The sequence below is a fragment of the Nicotiana tabacum genome, chromosome 3, assembly GCF_000715075.1.
Source record: "Nicotiana tabacum cultivar K326 chromosome 3, ASM71507v2, whole genome shotgun sequence".
Classification (NCBI taxonomy): Eukaryota; Viridiplantae; Streptophyta; class Magnoliopsida; order Solanales; family Solanaceae; genus Nicotiana; species Nicotiana tabacum.
In genome coordinates this window covers 188,356,902-188,366,871 of record NC_134082.1, presented here as the reverse complement: position 1 = coordinate 188,366,871, position 9,970 = coordinate 188,356,902, and positions in this window count along the sequence as shown.

The window sequence follows — 9,970 nt, the reverse complement described above, 5'->3', positions numbered from 1 at the left end:
TTCCAGGCGGACTCCTGATTTTCGGGTATATGAACTACATCCTATTATCCAGGAAGGTCCTGACAATTTACACTTGTTCTAATCGTGCCAACTTTGCAATCAAGTTCGGTTCCGCACTTTGCAATTAAACTTGGCTACTACTTGTCTTCCTTCTTGGAGAATTCCTTTTCAATGGCTAACTTTCTGCCCCTGTTACAATCAAAGAAAATTTCGTCAGTTTAAAATGGTGGTTAGTTGATGGCATTCTTGCTGAAAAACCCTTCCCCTACATTGCTTTGTGTTGATTGGTTTCCACATACTGTCCCTGAACCACTTGACTTTCTGACCAACTTTTAAATTTCCCGACATCCGGCGACCCAAGTGTTTTACACCCCTGCTGTTGTTTTACTTTTCTGACCTTTTGTTTGAGCTTTTGTCTTTCCCACGACATTCCGCAATCATTTCCCCGATGAAACTTCCGTTAATTCCCGGTATTCCACTTTACCTCATGTTGTTTTTTACATGCTTTAACAACGTTCTGCTTTACAATTCCGGAAACAGGTAGTGGGCTTTGCAGTCCCTTCTGCTTGCTTTGACCAAAATTAGTATTGGAGTATCTCTGCTAGATAAAACCCTCAACAGAAAATGAAATGTGACGATTTTTGAGTTAAGGATAAGAAGAATCTAAAACCAGATGACTGTTTTAAAAAGCGAAAGAAAAGAAACTTATCTGAGCGAAACAACTGGTACCCATGATCATGACATGCATTTTCCTGCGGTACCTCGAAACATTCTTCCACTCACAAACCTTTTGCCTTTTAACCATCTTCCAACTCACTTTCGCCTCGAGGTGCCCGCGAGGGTTTTTACCAATGAGACTCTCTCATTTATTTTTCTCTCAGCTCCCGTCGCCTTACGGTGCCCGTGAGGGTTTTCACCGATAAGACTCTCTCATTTTTGCTTTCGTTCTTGCTTGAACCAGAGGGTCGCCACTGATACGAATTACCGTCACCTGCTCGACCTGGCATTTCTTAGAGATTGATCAAAAGGTCTTTCTTTGGACCGTAATGTAGGCTTTTGGATTGGGTTTAGAAAGAAAGGTATAAAAGTCTCAAAACAATTCGAATGGGTTCAAATTACAACTTTCGGAATCCAACTTTCATAACAATCACAACTTCTGCCCCAGTTTCTTGCTTGGGGATTTTAGGATTTCTATTTGATATGACTGCACCTCGGAGAAAGGCTGCCTACGTACCCTTTCGGGATCAAGTCAAGCGTAGTTCACTGTATTTAACTTTTGTTGTTGTGATTTTCTTTCTTTCTTTCGCTTTTCTTTCTTTTCCTTTCTTTTTCTTTTCTTCTCTTTTTTCCCTTTTTTCCTTCTTTTCTTCTTTTTCCTTTCTTTTTTCTTTTTTTTTCTTTTCTTCTCTTCTTTTATTTTCTTTTCTTTCTTTTCTTTTCTTTCCCTCTTTTCTTTTCTTTCTTTTCCTTTTATTTTCTCTTCTTTCCCTTATGTTCGGCACCTATGTTCTCTGATAGTGCCGCTGATTCCGGAAGAGGAATATGAAAAATAAGTAAGGCTCGAAGGGGATAACAAGGGATAAGAGTGTTTGGATAGCAAGACAAAATGCCTTCATCATTTCAATCTTTAAGATACGCCAGATACATTCAGAAAATAAAGAAATCATACATAGTATCTCTTGACCGCATCAGAATTGATGGCCATTTCTACACATTTTCCTTTCACATCTGTCAAATACAATGCTCCGTTAGACAACACTCTGATTACTACAAATGGTCCCTGCCAGTTTGGGGCAAATTTTCCTTTTGCCTCGGTCCAATGAGGCAAGATCCGCCTTAGTACTAATTGCCCGACTTCAAATTTCCTTGGACATACTTTCTTGTTGTATGCTCTTGCCATTCTTCATTGGTACAGTTGGCCATGACACACTGATGCCAATCTTTTCTCGTCGATCAAGCTCAACTGCTCAAGACGGCTTTTCACCCATTCATCATCATCGATCTCAGCCTCTGCAATGATTCGCAGAGATGGGATTTCCACTTCTGCGGGTATTACTGCCTCGGTACCGTATACCAATGCGTAAGGAGTCGCCCCTATCGAGGTACGCACGGTGGTGCGATATCCCAACAATGCAAAAGGCAATTTCTCGTGCCATTGTCTAGATCCTTCAACCATCTTCCGGAGTATTTTCTTTATGTTCTTATTAGCCGCTTCAACCGCACCATTTGCCTTGGGACGATACGGAGTAGAGTGCCTGTGAGCAATCTTAAACTGCTCACATGTCTCCTTCATCAAATGACTATTAAGATTAGCCCCATTATCTGTGATGATTACCTTTGGGATCCTAAACCGACAGATGATATTTGCATGCACGAAGTCAACTACAGCCTTCTTAGTCACAGACTTGAACGTCTTAGCTTCCACCCATTTGGTAAAATAATCTATAGCTACCAAGATAAACCTGTGCCCATTTGATGCTGCTGGATCAATTGGCCCAATAACATCCATGCCTCATGCAACAAAAGGCCATGGCGCGGACATCGTATGTAATTCTGATGGTGGAGAATGAATCAAATCTCCATGTACTTGGAATTGATGACACTTACGCACAAAACCGATACAATCTCGTTCCATCGTGAGCCAATAATAACCTGCTCGGAGAATCTTCTTTGCTAGAACATACCCACTCATATGCGGTCCACAAACTCCGGAATGCACCTCAGTCATGATAGTTGTGGCCTGCCATGCATCTATACATCTCAACAAACCGAGATCTGGCGTTCTTTTGTACAACACTCCTCCACTAAGGAAAAACCCACTTGCCAACTGCCGAATTGTTCTTTTCTGATCACCGGTGGCCTGCGTTGGGTATACTCCCACTCTAATGTACTCTTTGATATCATGGAACCACGACTCTCCATCGATTTCCTCTTCTATCACGTTACAGTAAGCATGCTGATCACGGACCTGAATCTGTAATGGATCAACATAACCTTATCTGGATGGTGCAACATTGACGCCAAAGTAGCCAAAGCGTCAGCACCCTCATTATGAATCCTCGGAATGTGTCTGAATTCTATGGCCTGAAAACGCTGGCAAAGCTCATGCAGACACTGCCGATACGGTATAAGCTTCAAATCCCGTGTTTCCCATTCCCCTTGAATCTGGTGTACCAGTAGGTCCGAGTCACCCATGACCAAGACTTCCCGTACACCCATATCCACAACTAATCTCAATCCCAATATACACGCCTCATATTCTGCCATGTTGTTTGTACAGTAGAAACGAAGTCGAGCTGTAACAGGGTAATGCTAAACCTATTTCTGAAATAAGTACTGCTCCTATTCCTACGCCCTTCATATTTGCAGCCCCATCTAAGAAAAGTGTCCATCCTGACTTCTCAGCTTGTTCCAATTCATCAATGTTCATTACCTCTTCATCAGGGAAATAAGTTTTCAAAGGCTCATAATCTTCATCAACGGGGTTCTCAGCCAAATGATCGGTCAATGCCTGTGCTTTCATGGCAGTCTGTGTCACATATATAATGTCGAACTCTGTAAGCAAGATCTGCCACTTTGCAAGTCTTCCTGTAGGCATAGGTTTCTGAAAAATATACTTCAACGGGTCCAAGCGAGATATAAGGTAAGTGGTGTAAGATGACAAGTAATGTTTCAACTTCTGTGCCACCCAAGTTAGGGCGCAACATGTCCTTTCCAGATGAGTATACTTAACCTCGTAAGATGTGAACTTCTTGCTGAGATAGTAGATAGCCTGCTCCTTTCTGCCCGTAATATCATGCTGCCCCAGTACACAGCCGAATGAATTATCCACAACTGTTAGATATAGAATCAAAGGCCTCCCTGGTTCTGGTGGGACCAACACGGGTGGGTTTGACAAATACCCCTTTATCTTATCAAAAGCCTCCTGACATTCATCAGTCCATTCGATCGCGGCATCTTTCTTCAACAACTTGAAAATTGGTTCACAAGTTGCCATGAGCTGGGCAATGAACCTGCTGATATAGTTCAATCTTCCCAACAGACTCATCACCTCGGTTTTTGTTTCTTGGAGGTGGCAACTCCTGAATAGCTTTGATCTTTGACGGGTCTAATTCAATACCCCGCCGACTGACTATAAACCCCAGATACTTCCCAGATGGCACTCTGAAAGCACATTTCGCAGGGTTGAGCTTAAGATTGTACCTGCGAAGTCTTTGAAAGAATTTTCTCAAATCTCTGACATGGTCGGATTGCTGCCTAGACTTCACGATCACATCATCCACGTATACCTCGATTTCTTTATGTATCATATCATGGAAGATAGTTGTCATAGCCCTCATATAAGTTGCCCCAGCATTTTTCAAACCAAATGGCATGACCCGATAACAATACGTTCCCCACGGCGTGATGAATGCCGTCTTTTCTGCATCCTCCTTGTCCATTAGAATCTGATGATAACCTGCATAACAATCCACAAAAGAGCCAATATCATGTTTGGCACAATTTTCGATCAGTATATGGATGTTGGGCAATGGGAAATTATCTTTTGGGCTTGCCTTGTTAAGGTCTCGATAATCGACGCACACCCTGGTCTTGCCATCTTTCTTTGGCACAGGCACGACATTGGCTAACCAAGTGGGGTACCGTGTCACCTGAATGACTTTTGCCTCAAACTGCTTGGTAATCTCTTCTTTGATTTTCACACTTATGTCCGTTTTGAACTTTCTCAACTTCTGCTTGATAGGAAGGAGTGCTGGATCGGTGGGTAATTTATGGATCACCAAATCGGTGCTTAGACTCGACATATTATCATATGACCATGCGAAAACATCTTTGTACTCATGCAACACTTTAATTATCTCCTCCTTGAGTTGTGGCTCCAGATGAACACTTATTTTAGTTTCCCGTACATCGTCTTGGTCCCCTAGGTTAACTGCTTCTTTGTCATTTAGGTTAGGTTTGGGTTTTTCTTCAAAGTGACTTTATTCTTTACTAATTTCCTCATAAGCTTCATCATTGTTACAATCCACCCCATCATCATACTCGATCTCTTGTATTACTACTTCCGAGCTAGATTGGCTTTTAAAACTGGGCCGAAGGTTCCTCATGCATGTCATGTCATTGATATCGGCATAAAAAGAACTGTACAAAGAAAGTAAAGAAAAGAAAATGGAAAAAGAATTAGGGACAAAGAAAATTGCATTTCATTAAAAGTAAAGACAACAAGGTTTTAACTCATCCAAACGGACGGAACATAGCAACTGGATTACAAACCCTGGAATAATCCAGGTGACAAAAGGAAAACAAAACCCACCACCACGACTCCTCCGGACTGGAAGAGGAGTAGCTTCCCAATTGTTGATGTTGACATGTGGTATGATGTACTGTATGTCTGCTCCGCTTGACCCTTCTCCGGCCTCAACCATGTTTACTTCAGCAAATACTCTCTCGAACACTTTATCCAAATTCCCCTCTGCCCCAATTAACGAACCTGACACCTTTGCCAATGACTGTTTCTTGATACCCGGCCTGACGAAGGACCTAGACAATCGAGGAATTGGTTTAGGAAGCACCCAAGCTTTCTTTTTCAATTTACGGGCCCTTCTAACATCTGCCGTTGTTGGTTTGAACCCTAACCCAAAGGTGTCCAGATTTTTGGACAAAGACACAGGTTGAGTAATGCCCTGAAGTTCAACCCCCAAACCCTTCCCGGGCACGAACCCGTTATTCAGCATTTCTGACACTACCATGACGGTCGCAGCTGGCATCCTGGGACATGGCATGCTTTTACCCTCGGGCACCCTGCTCACCGGAACTGTGTCAAAGACCTGATAAACCCATGGCCCCCTATCATCTTCAGTCTCTATAACGGGTACAAGGGCATCATTCATGGCGCATGAGGGATCTTCCCCATGTAACACAATTTCTTGTCTGTCCCACTCGAATTTGACCATTTGGTGCAGCGTGGAGGGCACGGTTTTGGCCGCATGAATCCATGGTCGACCCAGCAACAGATTATAGGATACTGCAGCATCCAACACCTGAAATTCCATTGTGAACTCGACTGGGCCAATAGTCAATTCGAGTACAATATCCCCTACCGTGTTTGTTCCCCCTCCGTCGAACCCTCGAACACAAATGCTATTTTTGCGGATTCTATCCTCATCGATCTTTAACTTGTTCAATGTGGATAACGTACAAATATTAGCGCTCGACCCGTTATCGATTAGTGCCCGAGTAACCATTGAACCTTCACATTTGACCGTCAAATAGAGAGCCTTGTTATGTTCGGTGCCTTCCATAGGCAATTCATCATCAGAAAATGCTACCCTGTTCACTTCAAAGATCTTGTTGGCAATCGTCTCTAGATGGTTCACTGAAATTTTGTCGGGCACATGAGCCTCATTCAATATCTTCATCAAAGCTCGGCAATGCTCATCAGAGTGAATCAGTAACGACAACAATGAGATTTGAGCCGGTGTTTTGCTCAGTTGTTCAACAATGGAATAATCTTGTACTTTTATCTTCTTCAGAAACTCTTTTGCCTACTCTTCCGTCACAGCTTTTTTGACTGGCATTGGATTGTCTTTAGCTCCCCTAGCCTTTCTCCACTCTTCGGGAGCGAAACAGCGTCCCGACCGAGTTAGTCCTTGTGCTTCACAACTCTCTTCCTTAATTTCCTTTCCTTTGTATGTCACCACTACCTTGTCATATCTCCACGGTACGGCTTTGCTGTCAACCATGGGTAACTGGACTACCGGTTTTATGACAACCGGTTCTACACAAGCTCCCTTCACAACCACCACGGGCGCAGATACTGACCCTAGTACCACTATCTTGACTGGCTCCTGCTTTTTCGCAGCCACAAACGGTCCCTTTCCCATTACCAACACTAGCTTGTCTTTTATCGCTTTTGACTGAACCACTGGCCTTGCACTCACTGTCTTTTCTTTGGCTTCCGTAGAACGAATCACCATAACCACTTGCGAAGGTTTCTTAGGCTCTGCCCCCTTATGTATCAGTTCGATCATGTTGGCCTCATAATGCGCTGGTAACGAATTTTGATTGATGTTCGGAGCCTCTGGAGCTTGTACCTCAATACGACGATTATCAATGAGCTCTTGTGTTGCGTTTTTCAACTTCCAACATTTTTCAGTATCGTGCCCCGGCATCCCTGAGCAATACTCGCAGCTAACAGAGTGGTCCAGGTTTTTGGGAAGAGGATTTGGTGTTTTGGATTCAACTGGGGTCAGCATCCCCAACTGTTTCAATCTGTGGAAGAGAGCAGTGTAAGATTCTCCCAGCGGAGTAAATGTTTTTCTTTTTGGGGCCTTCTCATTTCTAAAAGCTTGGTTTGGGCGGAAGTTGGTTCCTGATCTGTTAGCCCTGGGAGGTGGATAGGTGTTTTGTGGGTGTGGCTGTGTATTTTGGGGACTTGGTGTACGCCATTGCGAGTGCACTGGGGTCTGAGTATAGGTCTGGGCATGGTGGATAGAAAAGTGTGGTTCTGGTGGTGGATAATAGTGTTGCAGTGGGCCATATGGGGTATATTGGTAGTTTGGGTGGTGGGGTCTGGGTTGGTTATAGTAGAGTGGAGGGTTATTGTGCCTGGACCAAGCATTTGCTTCAACTGTAGCAACTTCTTCTTTCTTCTTCTTCCCCAGCACACCACCAGACCGCTTTGGATGGCCTGGGTGGTTGCTTTCAACGCCGAGTAGCTCAAGATCTTATTAGATTTCAACCCTTCTTCAATTATGGCTCCCATATTTACACTTCATTAAACGACTTTCCGACAGATGTCACTAGATGACCAAAATAGGTAGGTTCCAATGTTTGCAAGAAGTAATCTACCATCTCACTCTCCCTCATGGGAGGATCAACCCTTGCAGCTTGTTCCCTCCAGCGAAAACCAAACTCTCTAAAACTTTCCCCAGGCTTCTTTTCTAGTTTCAACAATGACAGACGATCAGGGACTATCTCGAGGTTATATTGAAAATGGCCAATGAATGCCTGGGCCAAATTATCCCATGTATACCATCGGCCGGGGTCTTGCCTCGTGTACCATTCTAGCGCTGACCCGCTCAGGCTTTGCCCTAAATATGCTATCAAAAACTCATCCTTTCCCCCGGCACCTCTCATTTTGCTACAGAAACCACGCAGATGGGCTACTGGGTCACCGTGCCCCTCATACAAGTCAAACTTCGGCATTTTAAACCCCGCAGGCAACTGTACATCAGGAAAAGGGCACAAATCTTTGTATGCAATGCTAACTTGGTTTCCCAAACCATGCATGTTCCTGAAGGGTTGCTCCAGGCTTTTGACTTTACGAATCACCTCCTCTTGTTCTGCATTCTTAACCGGTTTCTCAACTTCTCCTGGGATTTCAAAATGGGGAGAGTAGGTATATGGCTCAGGCGCTTTGAAAGTGGGTTCGGGAGGGTAATATTGGGTGTCGTGAGTTTGGAATAGCGGCTCACTGGATGATCTATGTAGTGGAGCTGGGGGAGGTGCCACAAAGACGGGAACCATGGGTGGTGGAGGGTTCTGTTTGGAGGGTAGAGCTGGGGGAGCGTATGACGTGGTACCATAACCCTGGGCCTGATAAGGGAAAGCTGAAGATGCGTGGGGAGTGGTATACTCCTGAGCTTGAGCCAGGGGTGGGATGTAAGATGGGTTGGCAGGATATAGTGGTGTCGGGTGTCCCTGCAACCATGCCCGATGCATTTTAGCCATTTGTTCTTTTAATTTCCTCATCTCTTCTTTCATAGCACCCACATCTGTTACCTCAACCTCATTCGAAGGGTCTATGATGCTGATTTCCGAATCCTGCCTTGTCATTTTTACTTGATCTTTCGACCGGTGTTGTATGGATGAGTTGCCAGAAGTGCCAATCAACTAACCACCTGCCTGAAATCACACATTTAGACAACCACTTTGTTTGCTATTAGGTCTTATCAGATTTTAATAACCGCACGTTGGCATGAATGCACTTATACAGTTATTCCTTTCTATTGTTCATTTGCTTGATTGCATGCATCATCCCGGCATTTCATTCCTTGTCTCGTTTTTCTTCTCTTCGCCTTATCCCTCTCTTGTGCTTTTCTTTTCTCTCTCTGTTTTTCCGCTCCTTTCTTTCTTTCTCTTTTTCTTGGTTTTTTTTTTATATATTTTCCTTTTCATTCTTTTTGTTTTCCTTTCGGTTATGGTCGAATCCTACGGATATTGCCTACGTATCGTGATCCCGCACGAATCAGACCAAGCGTAGTTCGTGAAGATAAATGTAAAATAAGGGTGGAAACAAAATGCTCAATTTTCATTAATAAATAGACTCTTACAAACTCGACATCTTTTGTTTTGGAAAGAAAATAACAAACGCAATCTGAAAGCAAACCAAAAACTCTAAGCCTACAAACATACTCAATCCAGAAAGATAACGGACGTACAAAAGACTGACTCGAAATGGTAGACACTTACATACACGGACTATGCATATTCTAGTGCTTCAAACTTAGGTATCCGCGGGGCGTCGTTCGGCCTCGCCGCGGGTCTAGGATCCAAATCCCTTTCAAGCTACTCTAACTCATTCATGGTTTGCTTCACATAGATCATCACTGCTGAGATAAAAGTAGTACGGGTCATGTCTTCACAAACCAGGCATCTCCTGACAATAGCATGAGCAATGGCTCTAATCCTGTCTTTTGTTTGCTTTATTTCTATGAGCAAGCGTCTTATCTGATCGCTGCACATTTTTAAAGCTCGGGAGTCTTGCAAGTGTTGGTCTTGCAGCTGTTGCACCTCTGCCTCCATTTGGGCCAACAAGTTGTAACAACGTCCGCTTTCATTTTCAAAGTCTCTAGCCTGCCTAACCGCTTTACCCTCAAGGGCGACCACTTTTCTCTTTAAATTGGCAACAATTTTCTCATGGTCCCTTTTCAACTGATTAAGTATTGGCGACGCTCTTCGGTTCTTG